Source organism: Mesoplodon mirus, assembly GCF_964341445.2.
Source record: "Mesoplodon mirus genome assembly, chromosome: 3".
Lineage (NCBI taxonomy): Eukaryota > Metazoa > Chordata > Mammalia > Artiodactyla > Ziphiidae > Mesoplodon > Mesoplodon mirus.
The window spans coordinates 133,996,870-134,021,787 of NC_138978.1; the positions used below are offsets into that span (position 1 = coordinate 133,996,870).

General features: G+C 38.0%; 1 pseudogene across 1 annotated transcript in view; it reads left to right on the plus strand.

The window, feature by feature from the left end:
- The first annotated feature begins 3,058 nt into the window (after positions 1 to 3,058).
- LOC309799246 (opsin-3-like) overlaps positions 3,059 to 24,918 on the plus strand; it is a 34,573-nt pseudogene continuing 12,713 nt past the window's right edge. Inside the window, exons 1-2 of the transcript in view lie at positions 3,059 to 3,359; positions 20,112 to 20,431. The product of the transcript in view is annotated as an opsin-3-like (transcript). The remainder of the gene's footprint in view (positions 3,360 to 20,111; positions 20,432 to 24,918) is intronic.

Sequence of the window (24,918 nt, forward strand, 5' to 3'; positions counted from 1 at the left end):
GTGAGGGAGGGAGATGCAAGAGGGAAGAGATATGGGAACTTATGTATATGTATAACTGATTAACTTTGTTATAAAGCAGAAACTAACACACCATTGTAAAGCAATTATACTCCAAAAAAGATGTTAAAAAAAGAAAACTTTAAACTGCTGAAGCCATATGATACATGTGAAAATCTCAAGAGAATCATTCCATAGAACACTAAAATCTGTGGATATATTTCCAATACTGTGCTATTGGTCGGACAAAGAGACAGATGGTGATGCTGTTTCTCTACTGCAAAGGATGGAGGTCATGATGGGAAGACTTCAGGAGCTGAAGAAGAAATGGGTAGCCTGCAGGGTTGGTGTCAAAGGGATGAGAGGGCCATCCCTCCATGCTGACTGACGTGGGTGCAGATGACGCAATCAAAAGAGCTTTGCACTGCATCTCTTGGTGTGGGACTGAAATTGGAGAAGTCAGAGACTTCCACAGTGGTTTCTGGTGTTTCTCCATTGGTCATTGAGCCTGTGGAGGAAAACCTGGAAAATGAGCTAATAGCCATATAGGGAGTATATTAAAGGAGATTTGATTTTAATCTAGATCAACCATTCCTGAAGTCGGAATCATCAGGGCAGTCTCTTAAACATGCAAATTCTCAGGTTCTGTCCCAGGCCTACTAAAGCAGAATCTTCAAGGGCAGAGCCTCGGAATTGGCATTTTAAACAATCTCCCAGGAAATTCATTTGTAGCTATTTCAAAAGCTGGCATTTGGAATCACTATTCCTACCAAGGGAGAGAGACTTGCTGCTCAGATCTAGAGGGTTTTAAATTGAATATCAAGGAGGAGTTATATCCATGTGACCCCAATTTGACAATGTCAGGGAGAAGCTTGAAGCAGTAGAATCAGAATGGACCTGGGAATCAGCCCTGCTCTAACACCCACTAGCTTTGCTTTGTGGCCTTAGGCAAAATACTTAATATTTGTATAGCTTGCCTTTCCCACCTCCAATTTTTCTTTAGCTCTTCTTCGTTTGACATTCTCAGCTCAGGATAACTAAGACTTTCATGATATTTTCTTGTCTATCCAAATTGTCCCACACTAGTCAAGCTCAAGATGGGCTTTACTGTACATGATACCACTTCACAAATGTATATTTTAAACTTCAAGCATTTTGCCCCAGCATTGTACTGCCTAGGATATAGCAATTATGTTTTTCTTCAACACATTCTGACAAGCTTCCTATCTTCTTTTCCCATTCTCCTTTTATGGTCCTGTGGTATCTCATATCACATTATTTAGTCGACTAGTTACTTGCACACACACACACAAACACACACACATCCATAATTATAATAGTGTGCTATATTCATTCTTGAGAGAAAAGGGACACTGGCTGTATTTTAATACTCTCCACTTGACTTAAAATGGAACCAGTGTGTTACCACCTGCTCTAAAACCTAAACTCTGAGCTCCTTTGAGAGCTTTGTAAATTATAAATGACTAAATTAAGATTTAATTTTGTACCTCTGAGATGTCCTCATATTGTTAATTTGCTCTTCCAAGGTATCTCAGATTTTCTTCACTTGGTGCCAGGTTAGTAATCCAGGAAGGAACACTTAGAAATTAGAATTGTCATTGCAGACACGTGGTCACATGACTATCCTATAATGTATTCATGAGTTGAATTTTTTTCATAGAGTTAAAAAGACCTCAAGATTCTCTTCATCACAACCAACTCACTTTATCAGATCTTTCCAGGGAGAATCCAAATAGAGCTCTGGACTAGTCAGAAGACCTGGGTTCTCCTCCAAGCAAAACTTTACTAATCTTGTGAACTTAGGTTAGTCACTAATCTCAGCCCCTTTTCCCCACACTCTTATTCAATGGTGATAATGAGCCTTTTCTGCTTCACATGTCTATGAAGGTATGATGAGAAAAATATATGCAATGTACTTTGAAAAATATAAAATACCATATGAAATAAGGTGTAACAATTTATTATTGTGTTTGGAGAACAAGAGATGACAAATCTAATGAGAATACCATTTGACTTCCCATCATCCATAAAAATGAATATTTTACAGGGTCTTTTTTTTTTTTTTTTTTTTTTTTTTTTTTTTTTTTTTTGCGGTATGCGGGCCTCTCACTGTTGTGGCCTCCCCCGTTGCGGAGCACAGGCTCCGGATGCGCAGGCCCAGCGGCCATGGCTCACGGGCCCAGCCGCTCCGCGGCATATGGGATCCTCCCAGACCGGGGCACGAACCCGTATCCCCTGCATCGGCAGGCGGACTCTCAACCACTGCGCCACCAGGGAGGCCCTACAGGGTCTTTTTAATAGTCAAAAATTAAATTGTGCTAAGTGTCAAATAGTGTTTCAAGCTGAAAAGGGAATCCCTTAGGGAAAAGTGCAGGAAGTTGGTTTGTTTTATTTTTCCTAACTTATATGTTGCTACTTTCCATTAGGAACATTTTTCCTTTTCATTGAATTTGGACTGTGACTATTTCTAAGCATAGGTGACAACCTTAGTGTTTGGTTAATTTACAGGGGTGACCATGGTTGCTCCAGGATTTTTATTCTTTATTTGAGAAGAAACATGGTATACATAACTTTTATCATCAATAAATATATGATAATACCTTGGTAACTATTCCAGGTGCCAAGGAAGATGTCAGGATACAAAAGACATGGTCCCTTCCTATCAACACCTAAGGATGTTGATAACTTGATTGCAGACATGGGTATATATTGAATTGTACCAAAATATAGTAGGTAATAAACAGCAGCCATGAAGGTATAGTCTGTTTGTGTTGTGTATGAGCAGAGTGTAGCATGCACTAAGGAAGTTAGAAACGGTGAAAGAGAAAGTTGACCAGATAGTGGAAGCAATATGCAGAGTTCCTTGAAAGCAGAATGTTAAGCAAAGGGAGCTTTGCAGATCATTATGCTACAGAGAACCTTAAGATGATTATCTTAGCACAAGTTTCCCAAAATAATGCCTAAGGCAAAGCATAAGGACTAATGATTTATTGGGGATATATTCCCAGGGTCTCAAGAATGAGAGAATAGAGGAAGAGGCATGGAAGAAAGGCAGTCAAATATGAAAAGATACAACGTCAAGCTGGCCACAGCTTCACAAAAAGAGCTGATTGCTTCATCTTGCAGGACATCTTTGGAGAGGCTGTATGAAACCCATGGAGTTAGAGGAGAGTGCAAGCAATTTAATTTCAGTCCTTCCTGTCTCCTGACTCATATTCATCCGAGTCTGCTCCATTATGTGTTAATATCCTCTTGCTTCTGGGTTGGGTCAGCTGCATCCAGGCAGCAGCTAGGGAAGCCAGAGTCTCTGTGGGTCCAGACTAGTGAGGGCAAAGATACAGGTTGGTACTGCAAGTAGGTCTATGGTGGTTACAGCAGTAGGAGCTGTAGCTTGATGACTGTAGTCATGGAACCACCATTGCTTTAAAGCAAGGCAAATGTTCAAGGCCCATGGTTAAGAGAGAGGCTTGTGAGCTGGGTCAAGGAGATGTAGCATGGCACATAAACTGAGTCCAGTCTCAAACTGGTATTTAGTGCACAAGAGGATGATAGAGGTCAGGCAAAGAAAAAAAATCAATGAGGAAATCGGTCAGAACGATCAGCTGTGGGATGTGAGCCTGCACTAGAATAATGGGAGTGGTATGAAGCACAGAGATGAATATAGAAATATTTCAGAAGAAAAGCCTTCTGTTGGTGTTAAATGAAAATATGAGATAGGGGAAACACAGAGTGAAAATTAAGCAAGTAAACATGTTCCTAAAGTGGGTCAGAGTCAAGGTCCTGCGAGCAGAACATTCTCTGTTACAGTTTTCTTGAGTACATTGTGGTGAATTATCATAAGATCTAGAATGCTGTGTTCAAGGAGTAATTTTGATTGAATGGTTAAAACTAAGTGTATGCCTCCCATTTTACCTGTGGTACTATACCCATTCTACAAGTGCAGTTGAATTAGGATTAAATGCACAACTGAGATATCAGAATATATCAGTGTTTCCATCTGACTGTTTTCCAGACTTTTGTCCCACCGTTGCTTGTGTTTGTCACTCTTCTGAATCTTAAGTAATATGACAGAGAAGTTACTATATATTCAAACTGTTCTTTTTCACTGGACTTGTAGACTGGTCACAATGGGCATTTGTTGAGTCTCTTAGTGTAGTAATTATCCCATTTCCCCCACTGTGAGCTATTTTATTCAATGTCCTCCCCTGAGAAGCAGGAACATAAGCATGGAGTAAGTTCTACTGATGCCCTATCCAAAGATAGGGCACTCCTTTCCTTTCGTTATGGTGCATGGAGTTAAGCAATTACCGGGGGGGTGGGGGTGGGGGTGGGAACAAACCTTAAATTCAAATAACAGGCAAAGGAAACAGTCTAAAATTGGATTATCTGTCCAAATGGGACTGTAGGAAAACAAGGAGCCAAATTTGAAGCCAGAAAGGTCAGAGGCCGAGAAGTGATGATATTGAATGAATCAAAGACTTCAGGGCAGAGAAGCCTGGAATGATTTACAGGCTACTGTGCAGATGCCCAAGGTAGCCCAGGAGGAAGGGACACACACACAGACAGTCCGTTGTGTTTTACCACCTGCATCAACGACTATTTCCCCCTGCCTCCCCTATTTAAAAAAATATCACTAGATTTAATGGGGAAAAAAATGCACTCCCTTTTTCAATATATATGAAATACCACTATTCATGAAAGGGGGAATTTCGCTCCTCTACCCGACTCGAGTTGTTGTGGCTGGACTAACAATCAGGTTGACACAAAATGAATTAACAGAAGAAAAAGAAACAAATTTAATCATTTACATAGAGGTCTCATAGAAATGAGACCAAGGAGTGGCCCAAGCAGGCAGCTTTTTAGACAAAGAAACAAATTTGAGAGAAATTGAGAGGACAAAGTTTTGGGGTGCCCAATAAAGTGAAAAATCTAAACACAGTTTGGTCTGGGGGTAGTAAATGGAAGAAGTAACAAGGTTTGTTTACACAGTCTTCTTGGCCTGAATTTCCTATCTCTGGTGGCAAGGTATGCTTCTCCCTCTAGATGCAGGGAGCACACCTTTCACATGAGAGATTTATGTCCTGCTTTCAGGAAGACAGAGGAGATGGTTAGAGTGTTCCTCTTGTGTTGGCCATTTCTTAAGTAACTTTAGTTCAAAATAATCAATGTGCCATTGAGGCACACTTTGGGGTGGCCCTTCCTGAACCCCAACACAGTGAAGGGTTGCATGAGTGAGGACAACTGAGACAATAATACAGACATTTAAACAGTGGGAAGCTAGTCCACAGACCACAGTCTGAGACTGCCGTGTTGAATCACTCTCTTCTGAGGAGTCATTGGCCCTTTTGGTGAGGGTGCTCCCAGTTCTTAATGCACAGCAAGCATTTGGTGGCTACATGGCAGTCAAAAGTAAATCTCGGTTAAGGACTTCCCTGGTGGCGCAGTGGTTGAGAGTCCACCTGCCGATGCAGGGGACACGGGTTCATGCCCCGGTCAGGGAAGATCCCACATCCCGCAGAGCGGCTGGGCCCATGAGCCATGGCCGCTGAGCCTGCGTGTTTGCCCCATTTTATAGGTAGAGAATCTGAAACACAGACCACTGAGTGATTTGTTCAAAAATCACCAGAGAGGGCTTCCCTGGTGACGCAGTGGTTGAGAGTCCGCCTGCCGATGCAGGGGACGCGTGTTCGTGCCCAGGTCCTGGAAGATCCCACATGCCACAGAGCGGCTGGGCCCGTGGGCCATGGCCGCCGAGCCTGCGCGTCCGGGGCCTGTGCTCCGCAACGGGAGAGGCCACAACAGTGAGAGGCCCACGTAACGCAAAAAAAAAAAAAAAAAAAAAAAAAAAAATCACCAGAAAATCCATGACGAAGTGCTTTATCCCCTAATCATCTTCTCTCCCAAATCTATCTCTCTCCAATTTCCTCTCCAGATCAACTATCCATCATTTGATTCTTCTTCATTCATTCCCACATCCAACAAAGATTCACATCCATAAAGTTTATGGACACTTCTCATCTCTTCTTCTTCAGTGTCACTGTATTAGTTCCGTCCCCCATCACTATGATTGTATTGCTCCAGTAGGTTTCTCAATTACCAGACTTGTCTCTCACCCTAAGCCTTTTTCCATAATGCAGTCAGAAAGAACTTTCCATAAGGAAAATCAGCAAAAGCAAAACCAAAAGAAAATAAAACAAAATTCTCTAGACTTGTACAGTGGTAGAAGAGAACAACAACATTTTAATGGCTCCTCAGAGCCCTCAGGATACATTTCAAACTCCTCGCCTGATGTTGAAGAGTCTTCCTGGGATAGTCCCTGCTCTTTCACTTCTCTCTTATTAGAACTCTTTTTCTACCATATTGAATTATTTGTAGGAACCCAAATAGTGTAAGTTCTGTCAGGTCTCCATGTGTTTACATAAACTATTCCCTCTTCCTGGAATACAATTGAGAGTCCTTTCCCCCAGCCCCTCCTTATTTGCCTGGTTAAAAGGTATTCATATTCAAGATTCAGATCGTGCCTGCTTCCCAGAGAAAAGTCTCCTGAATTGTATGTATATTCCTCCTCCTACTATCACACTTGGAGTTTCTTCTTATACCGCCTTCAAGGAGCATGAGCTCCTTGAACACATGAACTGTGTCATATTAACTTTATCTACCACATAGGAATTAACAGATCTGGGGCATGATTAAACAATACCTGTTCTAAGCACTTATTCTATTTAGTGTAAACTTGCTTACCCAGAGTCTAGGCCATTGAAGCTGTTCAATGTGGACATCTAGTGGCCAAAGAGGGAAAATGACTTGGTTCTCAGCCTTTGTACATATTATTAATAAACTCGTATTTAAGCTCCAGAGTTCTACACACTCCTGTGCCTTCTGACAACTTTCTACCACTTAAAGCAATTTTGCTCCCAGGTACTCAACTATTAAATAATAATACTTTATATGCTACCACTTTACTAACTACATTTATATTCTCGCTTAATACACACACGCACACACACAAACACACACGATGAGACAGTGTTTTGGTAAAATTATTCCTATTTTACTGGTGAGCAAATTGAGGTTCAGAAATGTTAATTAATTTTCCCAGAGTCATGGTAGTTATGTATAGAAATTGGAATTGAATCCAGGACTTTGGCCTCAAAAATATTCCTCTATCATAGAACTTATCAAATTGTTTCATAATTATTTATTCCTCTGTTTATAATTTGTCTTTGTTTTTCCATTGCCTAGCACAGTGCCTGGCATATTGTGTGTGCATGATGTATGTTTGTTGATAAATGTTGTAAATAGTGCATAATCAAGTTATATCACAAAGAACTTTACTGGACTCAAACTGATGCACGGAGTTAACATTTGAATACCTCTTTTCATGTCCATGCTTTTGTATACACTATATCCTTGGCCTTGAAATATCCTCACCCTTGTCAGCTTGATAAACTCCCTCCCATACATCAATTCAAATATTGTTTTCTCTTAAAATCTTCCCCAGTATTTCCCCTGACAAAGAGATAATTACTTCCTTTATTGCATTTTCCAGCTCCCCAGACACAGCTCAGTTTTAGCACTGATCACATTCTTATAATTATTTGTTTACATGTCTGTCTTCTCCTTCAGACTATGAGATCTTCATCAGAATTGCAGGCAGAGGGAACAGGAATATCAAAGCAGCCAGTTTTTGTTTTGTTTTGGTTTGGTTTTGGGTTTTTTTAATTTTTAATGAAATATAGTTGATTTATAATATTGTGTTAGTATCACGTATACAGCAAAGTGATTCGGTTATACATATATTATTTTTTCAGATTTTTTTCCCTTATAGGTTATTACAAAGTATTGAGCATAGTTCCCTGTGCTATTCAGTAGGTCCTAGTTGGTTATTTATTTTATATATAGTAGTATATATATATTAAACCCAAACTCCTAATTTATCCCTCCCCCCTTTTCCCCTTTGGTAACCATAAGTTTGTTTTCTATGTCTGTTGGTCTATTTCTGTTTTGTATGTAATTTCATTTGTATCATTTATTTAGATTCCACATATAAGTGATGTAATATGATAATTGTCCTCTGTCTGGCTTACTTCACTTAGTATGATAATTTCTAGGTCCATCCATGTTGCTACAAATGACATTATTTCATTATATTTTATGGCTTTGTAAATATGTACCACATCTTCCTTATACATTCATCTGTCGATGGACATTTAGGTTGCTTCCTTGTCTTGGAGATTGTAAATAGTGCTGCTATGAACATTGGGGTGCATGTATCTTTTCAAATTATGTTTTTCTCTAGATATATGCCAAGGAGTGGGATTGCTGGATCATATGTTAGTTCTATTTTTAGTTTTTTAAGGAACCTCCATACTGTTCTCCATAGTGGCTGCACCAACTTACATTCCCACCAACAGTGTAGGAGGGGTTTTTTCCTCCACATGCTCTCCAGCATTTATTATTTGTAGAATTTTTGCTGAGGGCCATTCTGCCTGGTGTGAGGTGATACCTCATAGTAGTAAGCAGTCTTGATAATATGACAGTGAGATTAGATTTTATAATCTGTTGTCTTCAAATTGGAGTATGCATACGGCTAAAGGAATATAAACTCTTTCCAATGGCTCTGCAAGGATAGGTTTATGAGAATCAGTTTCTAAATTCCCAGCTTCCATTTGTATTCTTCCTAGAAATCATACTTACTATCCAGGCACTCCCTTTTTCAATCAGCTTTCTCCCGCTTTACACAGAAAGGCAAGCTCCTAACCTTTCTCAGATAAACTTTAACTGTGGAGTATTAACAGCAGGGGGTGTGGCAGGAAATTTCAGGATGGCAAACAAAGGGACAATTTAAAATATTGATGAAGATCTTGATGAAGTGAATGACACTCAGGTGTTTCCAATTATTTGTTTTAATAAAACTGAACGGTAGTTGGTAAATCACTAAAAATAATTTTTGAAAATAAACACTGATTTTTGGCACATAAATTCAGAAGAGTTTAAGTAATTCAATATAGAAACATATTCTTAAAATTAATAAAAATTGACTATAACAAAACTTCCATTACCATCTGGATTTATATATGATCAAGAAATCTCGCAACTTCAGAAACAAGAAAAATAGGAGGAGAATTTACCTTACATTATTTTAGCATGGGTAATAATAACCTATGGATATATATATTCTTTGCAGTGAAGGAAAGCTGTATTTATCATTTTGAGATATGTATTGGTAATTTTTTCTTTTTAATATTTAACAAAATATTTTGATCAATTGTATGCTAATATAAACTGTAGTGAAAATGTAATCTATAAGACAAATTTTCTTAACACTTAGAGGCTTACTATCCAGAAAATTTTAAAATCAATTTCCAAATATATTTTTGTTGAAAAAAAGAATAAGGGAAATAATTTAAAATCTTTCACCATACGAATATGTATTACACTGGGATAAAAATTTTAGGGGAGGAGAATATCAGCACTGCTGAAAAATCATCAACTGGAAGACACTAGAACTCACCAAAAAAGATACTCCACATCCAAAGTTTCAAAGGAGAAGCTGCAGTGAGATGGTAGGAGGGGTACAATCACGATAAAATCAAATCCCATAATCACTAGGTGGGTGACTCACAAACTGGAGAACAGTTATACCACAGAATTCCACCCACTGGAGTGAAGGTTCTGAGCCCCAAGTCAGAGTTCCCAAACTGAACATCTGCAACAGAAGGAGGAATTTCCAGAAAATCAGACTTTGAAGGCTAGTGGGATTTGATTGCAGGACTTTGACAGGACTGGGGGAAACAGAAACTTCACTCTTGGAGGGCACACACAAAGTAGTGTGCACACCAGGACCCAGGGGAAAGGAGCAGTGACCACATAGGAGACTGAGCCAGACCTACCAGCTAGTGTTGGAGGATATCCTGTAGAGGTGGGGGGTGGCTGTGGCTCACTGCAGGGACAAGGACACTGGCAGCAGAAGTTCTGGGAAATACTCCTTGCCGTAAACCGTCCCGGAGTCGATCATTAGTCCCACCAAAGAGCCAGTAGTCTCCAGTGCTGAGTTGCTTCAGGCCAAACAACCAACAGGAAGGGAACTCAGCCTCACCCATCAGCAGGCAAGTGGATTAAAGTTTTACTGAGCTCTGCCCACCAGACCAACAAACAACTAGACCCACCACCAGTCGTCCCCATCAGGAAGCTTGCACAAGCCTCTTAGATAGCCTCATCCACCAGAGGACAGACAGCAGAAGCAAGAAGAACTGCAATCCTGCAGCCTGTGGAACAAAAACCACATTCACAGAAAGATAGACAAAATGAAAAGGCAGAGGACTATGTACCAGTTGAAGCAATAAGATAAAACCCCAGAAAAACAGCTAAATGAAATGGAGACAGGCAAACTTCCAGAAAAAGAATTCAGAATAATGATAGTGAAGATGATCCAGGAACTTGGAAAAAGAATGGAGGCAAATATCAAGAAGATGTAAGAAATGTTTAACAAAGACCTAGAAGAATTAACAAACAAACAGAGATGAACAATTTAATAACTGAAATGAAAAATACACTAGAAGGAATCAATAGGAGAACAGCTGAGGCAGAAAACAGATAAGTGACCTGGAAGACAGAATGGAGGGAAATCAATGCTGCAGAACAGAATAAACCAAAAAGCATGAAAAGAAATGAAGACAGCCTAAGAGACCTCTGGTGTAACATTAAATGCACCAACATTCACATTATAGAGGTTACAGAAGGAGAAGAGACAGAGAAAGGACTAGAGAGAATATTTGAAGAGATTATAGTCGAAAACATCCCAAACATGGGAAAGGAAATATCCACCAAAGTCCAGGAAGTGCAGAGAGTACCAGGCAGGATAAACCCAAGGAGAAACATGCCAAGACACATAGCAATCAAATTGACAAACATTAAAGAAAAAGAAAAATTATTAAAAGCAACAAGGGAAAAATGACAAATAACATACAAGGGAACACGCATAAGGTTAACAGCTGATTTCTCAGCAGAAAATCTACAAGCCAGAAGGGAGAAGAATGACATATTTAAAGAGATGAAAGGGAAGAACCTACAACCAAGATGACTCTACTTGGCAAGGATCTCATTCAGTTTCAACGGAGAAATTAAAAACTTTACAGACAATCAAAAGCCAAGAGAATTCAGCACCACGAAACCAGCTCTACAACAAATGCTAAAGGAACTTCTCTAAGTGGAAAACGCAAGAGAAGGAAAAGACCTACAATAACAAACCCAGAACAATTAAGAAAATGGTAATAAGAACATACATATCAATAAATACCTTAAATGTGAATGGATTAGATGCTCCAACCAAAAGACACAGGCTTGCTGAGTGGATACAAAAATATGACCCATATATATGCTGCCTACAAAAGACCCACTTCAGACTTAGGGACACATACAGACTGAAAGTGAGGGGATGTGAAAAGATATTCCATGCAAATGCAAATCAAAAGAAAGCTGGAGTAGCAATACTCATATCAGATAAAATAGACTTTAAAATAAAGAATGTTACAAGAGACAAGGAAGGACCCTACATAATGATAAAGTGATCAATCCAAGAAGATGTAACAATTATAAATATGTATGCACCCAACGTAGGAGCACCTCAATACATAAGGCAAATGCTAACAGCTATAAAAAAGGAAATCAACAGTAACACAATAATAGTGGGGGACTTTAACACCTCACTTACACCAATGGACAGATCATCCAAACAGAAAATTAATAAGGAAACACAACGTTTAAAAGACACAATAGACCAGATAGATTTAATTGATATTTATAGGACATTCCATCCGAAAACAGCAGATTACACTTTCTTCTCAGGTGCACATGGAACATTCTCCAGGATAGATAATATCTTGGGTCACAAATCAAGCCTCAGGGAATTTAAGAAAATTAAAATCGTATCAAGCATCTTTTCCAACCACAACACTATAAGACTAGATATCAATTACAGGAAAAAAATGTAAAAAACACAAACACATGGAGGCTAAGCAATATGTCACTAAATAACCAAAAGATCACTGAAGATATCAAAGAGGAAATCAAACAATACCTAGAAACAAATGACAATGAAAACACGATGATACAAAATTTATGGGATGCAGCAAAAGTAGTTCTAAGAGGAAAGTTCATAGCAATACAACCTTACTGCAAGAAATAAGAAAAATCTCAAATAAACAATCTAAACTTACACCTAAAGGAACTAGAGAAAGAAGAACAAACAAAACCCAAAGTTAGTAGAAGGAAAGAAACCATAAAGATCAGAACTGAAATAATGAAATAGAAACAAATAAAGCAATAAAAAAAGAACAATAAAACCAAAGGCTGGTTCTTTGAGAAGGTAAACAAAACTGGTAAACCTTTAGCCAGACTCATCAAGAAAAAGAGGGAGAGAACTCAAATCAATAAAACTATAAATGAAAAAGGAGGTACAATGGACACCACAGAAATACAAAGCACCATAAGAGACTACTACAAGCAACTTTATGCCAGTAAAATGGACAACCTGGAAGAAATGGACAAACTCTTAGAAAGGTATAACCTTCCCAGACTGAACCAGAAAGGAATAGACAATATGAACAGATCAATCGCAAGTAATGAAATTGAAACTGGGATTAAAAATCTTCCAACAAACAAAAGTCCAGGACCAGATGGCTTCACAGGTGAATTCTATAACATTTAGAGAAACACTAACACCCATCCTTCTCAAACTCTTCCAAAAAATTGCAGAGGAAGGAATGCTCCCAAACTCATTCTGCGAGACCACCATCACCCTGATACCAAAACCTAACAAAGATATTACAAAAAAGAAAATTACAGACCAATATCACTGATGAATGAAATGCAAAAATCCTCAACAAAATACTAGCAAACAGAATCCAACAACACATTAAAAGGATCATACACCATGATCAGTGGGATTTAACCAGGTATGCAAGGATTCTTCAATATACACAAATCAATCAATGTGATACACCATATTAACAAATTGAAGGATAAAAACCATATGAACATCTCAATAGATGCAGAAAAGGCTTTTGATAAAATTCAACACCGATTTATGATAAAAATTCTCCAGAAAGTGGGCATAGAGGCAACCCACCTCAACATAATAAAGACCATATATGACAAACCCACAGGAAACATCATTCTCAATGGTGAAAAACTGAAAGCATTTCCTCTAAAATGAGGAAGAAGACAGGATGTCCACTCTTGCCAATATTATTCAGCATAGTTTTGGATGTTTTAGCCACAGCAATCAGAGAAGAAAAAGAAATAAAAAAATACAAATTGGAAAAGAAAAAGTATAACTTTCACTGTTTGCAGATGACATGATACTATACATAGATAATCCAAAAGATGCCACTAGAAAACTGTTAGAGCTAATCAATGAATTTGGTAATGTTGCAGGATACAAAATTAATGCACATAAATCTCTTTCATTCCTACACACTAATAATGAAAGATCAGAAAGACAAATTAAGGGAACAATCCCATTCACCATTGCAAAAAAAAGCATAAAATACCTAGGAATAAACCTACCTAAGGAGGCAAAATACCTGTACTCAGAAAACTATAAGACACTGATTAAAGAAATCAAAGATGACACAAACAGATGGAGAGATATACCATGTTCTTGGATTGGAGGAATCAGTATTGTGAAAATGACTATACTACCCAAAGCAATCTGCAGATTCAAATTACTAATGGCATTTTTTGTAGAACTAGAACAAAAAAATCTTAAAATTTGTATGGAGATACAAAAGACCCCGAATAGCCACAGCAATCTTGAGGGGAAAAAAAAACGGAGCTGGAAGAATCAGAGTCCCTGACTTCAGACTATACTACAAAGCTACAATAATCAAGACAATATGGTAGTGGCACAAAAACAGAAATATAGATCAATGGAACAGGATTGAAAGCCCAGAGATAAACCCATGCACCTATGGTCAACTAATCTATGAAAAAGGAGGCAAGGATATACAATGGAGAAAAGACAGGCTCTTCAATAAGTGGTGATGGGTAAACTGGACAGCTACATGTAAAAGAATGAAATTAGAACATTCCCTAAAACCATACACAAAAATAAACTCAAAAGGGATTAAAGACCTAAATGTAAGACCAGGCACTATTAAACTCTTAGAGGAAAACATGGGAAGAACACTCTTTGACATAAATCCCAGCAAGATCATTTTTGACCCACCTCCTAGAGTAATGGAAATAAAAACAAAAATAAAAATTTGGACCTAATGAAACTTAAAGACTTTTGCACAACAAAGAAAGTATAAACAAGATGAAAGACAACCCTCAGAATGGGAAAAAATATTTGCAAATGAATAAATGGACAAAGGATTAATCTCCAATATATATAAACAGCTCATGCAGCTCAATATCAAAAAAACAAACAACCCAATACAAAAATGGGCAAAAGACCTAAATAGACATTTATTCAAAGAGTACATACAGATGGCCATGAGGCACATGAAAAGATGCTCAACATCACTAGTTATTAGAGAAAATAAAATCAAAACTACAATGGGGTATCACCTCACACTGGTTAGAATGGGCATCATCAGAAAATCTACAAACAACAAATTCTGGAGACAGTGTGGAGAAAAGGGAACCCTCTTTCACTGTTGGTGGGAATGTAAATTGATAGAGCCACTATGGAGAACAGTATGGAGGTCCCTTAAAAAACTAAAAATAGAACTACCATATGACCCAATAATCCCACTGTTGTGCATATACCCAGTGAAAACCATAATTCAAAAAGACACATTCACCCCAATGTTCATTGCAGCACCATTTACAATAGCCAGGTCATGGAAGCAACCTAAATGCCCATCGACAGATGAATGGATAAAGAAGGTTTGGTACATATTTACAATGGAATATTACTCAGCCATAAAAATAATTGAAAATGGGTCATTTGTAGAGACGTGGATGGACCTAGAGACTGTCATACAGAGTGAAGTAAGTCAGAAAGAGAAAAACTAACATGGTATATTAACACATATATGTGGAATCTAGAAAAATAGTACAGAGGAGGCTGTTTGCAAGGCAGAAATGAGACACAGATGTAGAGAACAAATATAAGGACACCAAGGGGGAAAAGTGGGGTGGGGAGTGGTGGTGGTGGTGGGATGAATTGGCAGATTGGGATTGACATATATACTCTAACATGTATAAAATAGATAACTAGTAAGAACCTGCTGTATAAAAAAAATAAAATTAAAATAAATAAATTGCTATAAAAATTTTTTAGGGGAAAAGCAGAAGGGAAATATTAGTTTAAATGATTGATCATCTACATGTGTGGGTTTTTGTGCATAGACATGTAAGTATATATATGCAAATATAGATACAAATATGTTTATGGAATTACTAACATTTATGAATCGTTTGATATATTTAAAGAGTAAAGTAATATATTTTTCAGTGTTTATGTTACTGAGTCCAAGCTCCTACTGCTCACCGCACAACAGACCAATAAATCGAGAGATGAGTTGTTGGGACAAGAAATAGTGACTTTATTTGAAAGCCAGCAGACTGAGAAGATGGTGGACTTGTGTCCCAAAGAACCATCTTGCCTGAGTTAGAATTCAGGCTTCTTTTATACTAAAAGGGGAGGGAGTAAAGTCAAACCTTTCCTGGTTCCAGTCAGTCTCTAGAGGGGATGTGTTAATTTCTTCCTTCCTGCAGTCATTCACAGGTAGGCCTAGTCAGGATGTTTCCTGTGAGCTAAACAAAGTTATGTTAGTGTAATGCTCATTACCTGGGAGTCAGTGTTCCCAGAGATGGGTCATTATGTATTGTTTAAGCTTATAGGCAATATCCCTTTAGTGATAAACTTGTAATAGAATACAAAACATTCTTCTCTATTAAAATTATATTTACATTGCATGACTCTTTAAACTTAAGGTGAAAAAAATTTAAATATTTCTCTTTAAAAATGTGAGAGTATACATAGTTTCTCAAAATTCTATTAGGAAAAACACTAGAAAAAAAATTGAAGACCCCTGCTGTGGACCACAGACAGCCACAGAAGGCATGGTCAGATGTGTACAAGCCTGGTAACGACTAACATTTCTACCTCTCCACATGTCTGGAGTCTTAGAGGTTCTTACACGAATTCAAAGAGGATTGCTTTACCTTTGTAGAAGTTCTCCTTCCAGTCAGAAATGCCCTCCCTGATACTTTTTGTTTCTTAACACCTAGTCCATCTTTTCAGACCCAACTTAACTTTTACCTCTTCATGAAGCCATCCCCAAAAAACAATCCAGTGGGATTTCATTTTTCTGGTTTTTTGTTGCACAATAAACTTAACATATGATTACGTATCATCTTATATTGCCCATCTTACATTGTCCTTAAATGTTGCATATGAGTTAGTCTTGGCTTTATAAGCATATTGTAGTCCCCTTGAAGGTAGGGACCACATGTCTCTGATTTCTCCTACAAGACCTACTCAGAAGAGTAAGAGGCACTTAATGCATACATGATCAATTCACAGCTTTATAGGGGGAGCAGGGACATCACACTAGCCCTATAGAAGTTGTGGGGTAATAGAAGTTGCCCTGTAGTACAATAGGTTGTGTAACAACAAAATCGAGTTTTGAAGTCAGCCCCGGGTTCTCAAAACTGTCTCCACCATCACTTACCCTTTGGAGCCACGGACCTCTTTTTCCAAAACAAAGGAATACCATACATAGAGTGATTACCATGGGGCTTGACACATAACTGATACCCAGTTTGCAACAGTCATCTTCCCCTTTCCTGCCCATAGTGTCATCTGGAATAGAGAATTAAGCTTAACATCAGTTTAAAAGTACATGTAACATAGTTGTAAGACTATCCATGCATTTTCATCCTCCTGGGGTGTGATCTGGGAATCAATTAGAATATAGAAAGTAATTTGGACTCAGGATTGAAATTCGCTAGTAAAAAAAAAAAGAGGCTGACATATATTTTACAACAAAGGGATGTAGTTTAGGTCAGTTCAAATGGGTCACCGTCCAAGACTAAGTCAGTGTGACTAGGCCTGCTACTTATATATACCCGTGCTGTTGGGAGGGCCTGAGGAATGCAAGGCTTGCTCTTTCTAGGTCTGTACTAACTGGTCATGGTACTGAATAATAGCAACTGAATTCAGGACTTGAAGCCCATTGTGCTTGCTAAGACACAGTTATGGTCAAAAAATATATTATATTTTTTAAATTTCTTATTGCTTTGAACTAAATAATAAGAAGGGAAAATTCAGTAAACTCCTGTGTTCTGACATCACAATGTTGGCTCCCTATTTCAGCTCTGAGCACAATGAGGCTTTTCCTGACACACTGTCCACCTTTCCCTTTATGCCCTCTCCTGCCTCACCTCACATTATTCTCTATCTCTGCACCGTCTCGTCCCTTCATAGCACTTCACTAATTTACTTGTTTTGCTTTTTGGTTTGTTATTATCTCTTCTCTTTTACCCACTGGACTGTAATAAGTTCCAAAAAACATTTGTTTCACTCACCACTTCACTTCAATTTTCTAGCGCCGTGATTGACACATGCAGTTAATGAATAAACGAATGAATATATGAAAGTTACAATTATACCAGTTTATTGTTTTAACCATAAAAGCACATTTATTGATCTGTAAGGTATACTGAGATTTGCTAACCTACAACATAATTATTTGCAACAAGTTTCCTTGACTGTAAAGAATTAAATCATACTCAAGGTAAATTAACTGAAATTGAAGGTCAAACTAAGTTTTAATATTTAAAGGCAAGTATATAATTAAATGTCATTATATTTAGTAAGAAAGTTCATAAATTAAATAAAACCAACAGTATTTTATTAGTGTCAATTTATTATGTCACTCTCTAGATTTTTAGTTTTTCTTCTATGAATATACTTAGTTAAAGTAAAGATAATATCAGTCTTTCAGTAATAAATGTAGTAGGGTGAAAATAGCTTGCTAGCTCTGAAGACAACATATCTAACTTGATATTTTGCTTGTCTCCAGAATTTCTTATTATATTTAAATTTAAATCCATTATTTGCTATTATATCACTATTTTCTGAAGTATTTCCTTCTACCATATGCCAAAACTTAATCTTCCAGTCACTTACGTATTTACTAAATACTCACTCATTTATTCAATGAGCATTTATTTAGCACATGTATCAGACACTGGGAATAATATTGTCCCTGTAGCAAAAAATTTGTCATGATATAAATGAATATTAACTCCTTTCTGCCAATTGATTTCTAAGTCTAGGAACTCTTCACTTCACACTTTTATAATTGTAGAGTTACAAAACTTTGTAATGTGAAGGGATTTTCAACTTTATAAAAACAATAATAAAACTGAGGTCTAAAGAGATGTTATGAATTGCCCAAAGTTAGAAAGCTACTTAGTTGGGGGCTGGGACTCACTCCCAGACCCCTTGAAAACCTATCCCCCACACTCCTACCCATTCTCATGACACGAGTTTTACTTTCATTCTCCAACAGAGTCACTTTTCCTAGAACCACTCTTGATTCACTCATTTGACAAATTTTTATGCCAGTGTATTCTAGGGATCTCACAATTTCATTTTCTCCCCATATCTACTCATACAATTTGTAGTAGTTTTTATCTCCATTAACTACTCATTACTCATCAGACAGGTTAGAAATCTCCAAGTAATTCCTGACTCCTTTCTCCTCCTCCCTCTTCACATTCAAGAAGCTGAAGGATTCTGTTGATATTAATTGCTAAATGTCTCTGGAATACAGACTTCACTTTTCATATCTATAAAGGTATCCTAATTCAGGCTCCATCATATCTTGCCTGGACTATTGCAATAGCCTGCAAGATGGTCTCCATGCACTGGACTGTGTTTCCAGTGACTGTCCTTTCAGAGAAAAAGAAAGGAGGAGGAAAAGGAGAACTTAACCATTGTCACTTCTATGCTTAAAAAACATGACAGTGTAATGGATTTATAATTTACTATTTTGAACAGGAAAAGGTTAAAAAGGAAAAGAAAAATTGGAACAAACAAAAAACTTTAGCAAGAAATTAGAAGTCTTTCTTACTATGGCCTCATCTGCTCTTTCTGCCCTTACCTTTCTTTTATATCCTCTGAGCCCCAGTGTCTTTGAATCCTTAGACCATTTTGTGTCCTTTAATGCCTCCATATTTCAGTGCATAATTCTTCATTCTTCTGGAATGTGCTTCTCTTGCCTTGTTCACAGTGCCTTTTTCTAGGACCCCCACAATATATTATGTCAGAATTGTAACCTTTATATCCTGTATGGTTTTACAGGTGTTTAACCCATCTGCCTCCCTTGCAGACATCTGGAGTTCTGAGTCTCCATCATCATTGAACCTCCAGTGTCGGCAAAGTGCCCAGCACACAGCAGGTGCTCAATAGGAGCTTATTAAGTGAATAAATTGCTCTCTTGGGAGAGGCAGAGAACTAAATGAATAATCTTGTTAAAGCATATTTGTTGCAAAATAAAAGTATGGATGAAGACACAGGAGCACAGAAGACTTCCATCTCTGTCAGCAGTCTTGCATGTGAAAGTTCATAGGCTGACACTGCTAGTAGGTAGGTTAGGACAGCTCTTGTGTAATTTTACCATCACTTTGGTCAGTTCACATGTGTGGAACCCACTTTGACTTTATCTCTGTAGCTGAGTCAGATACCTGAGAGAAGTCAAAACCAAAAGAGACTTTTTTTTAGTGACTCTTTCTGAACTGCTCTAGAGTTTCTCTTTGGCAGAAAATTTAACACAGAAGCTGTACCATTGGGCTAGAGCTGATTTTAGAGCTTTTATTTTTGTCCTGCTATAACTCACAAGCCATTTTCCATTCCACAATTTCTTGTATCAGTAAATATGTTTCCAACTGAGTTTCCTGGGGACTATGAGGCATTATCTCTATTAAGATATTTTGGCTTTTAGAGCACCTTGTTGGTTCCAGATACTCTGTAAGGTATTGCCAGCAGAGGATGTATTGCTCTGTTCTGCCTGTCTTCTCCCACAACCCCACAGTGCCATGCTATGCTGTCCCACTTTCTCTTCTTGCAGGTATTGTTTCCATTATCACCCTAACTATGCTGGCCTGTGAACATTATATTGGCATGATCCATAACAGAGTGATGAGTTTTTCCTGGGCCTGGAGGGCCATTACCTACATTTGGCTATACTCACTGGTGTGGTCAGGAGCACCTCTCCTGGGCTGGCACAGGTACATCCTGGACGTGCATGCACTAGGCTGTGCTGTGGCTTGGAAATCCAAGGATGCCTGCAACTCCTCCTTTGTGCTTTTCTTATTTCTTGGCTGCATGGTGGTACCTGTGGGTGTCATTGCTCATTGCTATGGCCATATTTTGTATTCCATTTGAAAGGTGAGTTGAAGACTATGAATGCCCCTCCTCCAAACTGTGCAGGGTAGAAAATTTTCTGTGAAAGAAAATCATACTCTCCCCCACAGCTGGTACAGCTCTAAGGGACGTCCCACTTCATAAAATTTTGCACTGTGAGTCACTCTCTGAAAAGATGAATGAGGAGTGGCATTTACTCTCCCTTCATAACTCTTTAAACTAGAAAAAGGAAGGAAAGGGGTTCTGGGCAGACAAAATCAATAACAACCCAAAAAAACCCTACATCCTCAAGTATTCTTAGAATTTAAGAACTCTAATAAAGGGAACTCCACACTTCCCATAATTTTATTCATTCAACAGTCACATAAACCTACTAGAGAATGGTACAGATATTTTGTCTGGAAATCAGTTTTGAGTCATAAAGGACAAGAACTGACCACAGCAGGTTTCCTGTTAGGTGCTAGCAAGAAGACATCTGAAGTAACAGACTGGGGCACACTTCATATTCCAGTTTCTAACTTCAACCATGTACGTTTTCCTTACTCACTGCTTCTTCCTACTCTTTTCTCTCATCAAAATTCTCCAGTCTCTTGCTCACTCTTCCAAGCCCCTCTAGCTTTCACCTCTTTTAAATCACTTAGCCACATGCATTATTTTAAATCATGCCCCATTATCCTCAACTTTCACGTTCCGACCTTTTTTATGCACATTCATTTTGAAAAAAATCAAATTCCTGGTTCAACCTAACTCTTTGTTTTCTGCATGCCTGTAGCCAAACTACAATAAATTGAAGAAAAACATTGGATTCCCAGCACCCATATTCAGCGAGCAGTGAGATATCCTCTTAGCAGTGTCTAGCAATCTTCGGATCCCTAGATGGTCCACTCTCTATGCAATTGCTATTACAAATCTTCAATTCTCATTTTACTCTCTTGACTTCTATCCTCCCCGCCTTATTCTTATCAAAAAGTCATGCTTATTGTTTGTTTAGCAAAATAAAGCAATTACCAAGAAATTCCTCTGCCTCCCTTTATACAGACTTCCAGGTTCCTACTCATTCTTTATTTTTTTAAATATATTTATTGGAGTATAATTGCTTTACAATGTTGTGTTAGTTTCCACTGTACAACAAACAAGGTGAGTCAGCTATACATATACATATATCCCCATATCCCCACCCTCTTGCACCTCCCTCCTCCCCTCCCTATCCTACCCCTCTAGGTGATCACAAAGCACTGAGCTGATCTCCCTGTGCTATGCAACAGCTTCCCACTAGCCATCCATTGTACATTTGGTAGTGTATATATGTCAACGCTACTCTCTCATTTCGTCCCAGCTTCCCCTTCCCTGCTGTGTCCTCAAGTCCATTCTCTACAACTGCATCTTTATTCCAGCCCTGCCACTAGGTTCATCAGCACCGTTTTTTTAGATTCCATGTATGTGCATTAGCATACAGTGTTTGTTTTTCTCTTTCTGACATACTTCACTCTGTATGACAGACTCTAGGTCCATCCACCTCATTACAAATAATTCAGTTTTGTTCCTTTTTATGGCTGAGTAATATTCCATTTTCTATATGTGCCATATCTTCTTTATCCAATCATCTGTCAATGGACATTTAGGTTGCTTCCATGTCCTGGCTATTGTAAATAGAGCTGCAATGAACATTGTGGTACATGTATCTTTTTGAATTATGGTTTTCTCTGAGTATATGCCCAGTAGTGGGATTGCTGAGTCATATGGTAGTTCTATTTTTACTTTTTTAAAATTTTATTTTATTATTTTATTTTATTTTATTTTATTTTTTTGCGGTACGTGGGCCTCTCACTGCTGTGGCCTCTCCCATTGTGGAGCACAGGCTCCGGACGCGCAGGCTCAGCGGCCAAGGCTCACGGGCCCAGCCGCTCTGCAGCATGTGGGATCTTCCCGGACCAGGGCACGAACCCGTATCCCCTGCATCGGCAGGCGGACTCTCAACCACTGCACCACCAGGGAAGCCCTATTTTTACTTTTTTAAGGAACTACCATGCTGTCCTCCATAGTGGCTGCACCAACTTACATTCCCACCAACAGTACAGGAGGGTTCCCTTTTCTCCACACCCTCTCCAGCATTTATTGTTTGTAGATTTTTTGATGATGGTTATTCTGACCAGTGTGAGGTGATGCCTCATTGTGGTTTTGATTTGAATTTCTCTAATAATTAGTGATGTTGAGCATCTTTTCATGTGTTGGCAATCTGTATGTCTTCTTTGGAGAAATGTCTATTTAGGTTTTCCACCCATTTTTATATTGGGTTGTTTATTTTTTTGATATTGAGCTGAATGAGGTGCTTGTGGATTTTGGAGATTAATCCCTTGTCGGTTGCTTCATTTGCGAATATTTTCTCCCATTCTGAGGGTTGTCTTTTCATCGTTTATAGTTTCCTTTGCTGTACAAAAGCTTTTAAGTTTCATTAGGTCCCATTTGTTTATTTTTGATTTTATTTCCATTACTCTAGGAGGTAGGTCAAAAAAGATCTTGCTATGATTTATGTCATAAAGTATTGTATCTATGTTTTCCTCTAAGAGTTTTATAGTGTCTGGTCTTACATTTAGGTCTTTAATCCACTTTGAGTTTATTTTTGTATGGTATTAAGAAGTGTTCTAATTTCTTTCTTTTACATGTAGCTGTCCAGTTTTCCCAGCCCCACTTATTGAAGAGCCTGTCTTTTCTCCATTGTATATCCTTGCCTCCTTTGTCAAAGATAAGATGACCATACATGCATGGATTTATTTCTGCACTTTCTATCTGTTCCGTTGATCTATATTTCTGTTTTTGTGCCAGTACCATATTGTCTTGATTACTGTAGCTTTGTCATATAGTCTGAAGTCAGGTACTCTGATTCCTCCAGCTCCATTTTTTTTCCCCCTCAATATTGCTTTGGCTCCTAGGAGTCTTTTGTGTCTCCATGCAAATTTTAAGATTTTTTGTTCTAGTTCTGTTAAAAATGGCATTGGTAATTTGATAGGGATTGCATTGAATCTGTAGATTGCTTTGGGTAGTATAGTTATTTTCACAATATTGATTCGTCCAATCCAAGAACATGGTATATCTCTCCATCTGTTTGTGTCACCTTTGGTTTCTTTCATCAGTGTCTTATAGTTTTCGGAGTGCAGGTCTTTTACCTCCTTAGGTAGGTTTATTTCTAGGTATTTTATTCTTTTTGTTGCAGTGGTAAATGGGAGTGCTCCCTTAATTTGTCTTTCTGTTCTTTCATTATTAGTGTATAGGAATGCAAGAGATTTGTGTGCATTAATTTTGTATCCTGCAACTTTACCAAATTCATTGATTAGCTCTAGCAATTATCTGGTGGCATCTTTAGGATTCTCTATGTATAGTATCATGTCATCTGCAAACAGTGACAGTTTTACTTCTTTTCCAATTTGTATTCCTTTTATTTCTTTTTCCTCTCTGATTGCCATGGCTAAAACTTCGAAAACTGTGTTGAATAACAGTGGTTAGAGTGGGCACCCATGTCTTATTCCTGATCTTAGAGGAAATGCTTTCAGTTTTTCACCACTGAGAATGATGTTGGCTGTTGGTTTGTCATATATGGCTTTTATTATGTTGAGGTAGGTTCCCTCTATGACCACTTTCTGGAGAGTTTTTATCATAAATCGGTGGTGAATTTTGTCAAAAGCTTTTTCTGCATCTATTGAGATTATCATAAGTTTTTAATCCTTCAGTTTGTTAATATAGTGTATCACATTGATTGCTTTGCATATATTGAAGAATCCTTGCATTCCTGGGATAAACCCCATTTGATCATGGTGTATGATCCCTTTAATGTGCTGTTGGATTCTGTTTGCTAGTATTTTATTGAGGATTTTTGCAATTATGTTCATCAGTGTTATTAGCCTGTAATTTTCTTTTTTTTGTGACATCTTTGTCTGGTTTTGGTATCAGGGTGATGGTGGCCTCATAAAATGAATTTGGGAGTGTTCCTCTCTCTGCTATATTTTGGAAGAGTTTGAGAAGGATAGGTGTTAGCTGCTCTCTAAATGTTTGATAGAATTCACCTGTGAAGCCATCTGGTCCTGGGCTTTTGTTTGATAGAAGATTTTTAATCACAGTTTCAATTTCAGTACTTGTGATTGGTATATACATATTTTCTATTTCTTCCTGGTTCAGTCTTGGGAGGTTGTACATTTCTAAGAATTTATCCATTTCTTCCAGGTTGTTCATTTTATTGGCATAGAGTTGCTTGTAGTAGTCTCTCATGATCCTTTGTATTTCTGTGGTGTCAGTTGTTACTTCTCCTTTTTCATTTCTAATTCTGTTGATTTGAGTCTTCTCCCTTTTTTTCCTGTTGAGTCTGGCTAATGGTTTATCAATTTTGTTTATCTTCTCAAAGAACTAGCTTTACTATTGTTTCCTTCATTTCTTTTTCATTTATTTCTGATCTGATCTTTATGATTCCTTCTGTTAATTTTGAGGGGTTTATTGTTTTGTTCTGTTCTTCTTTCTCTAAT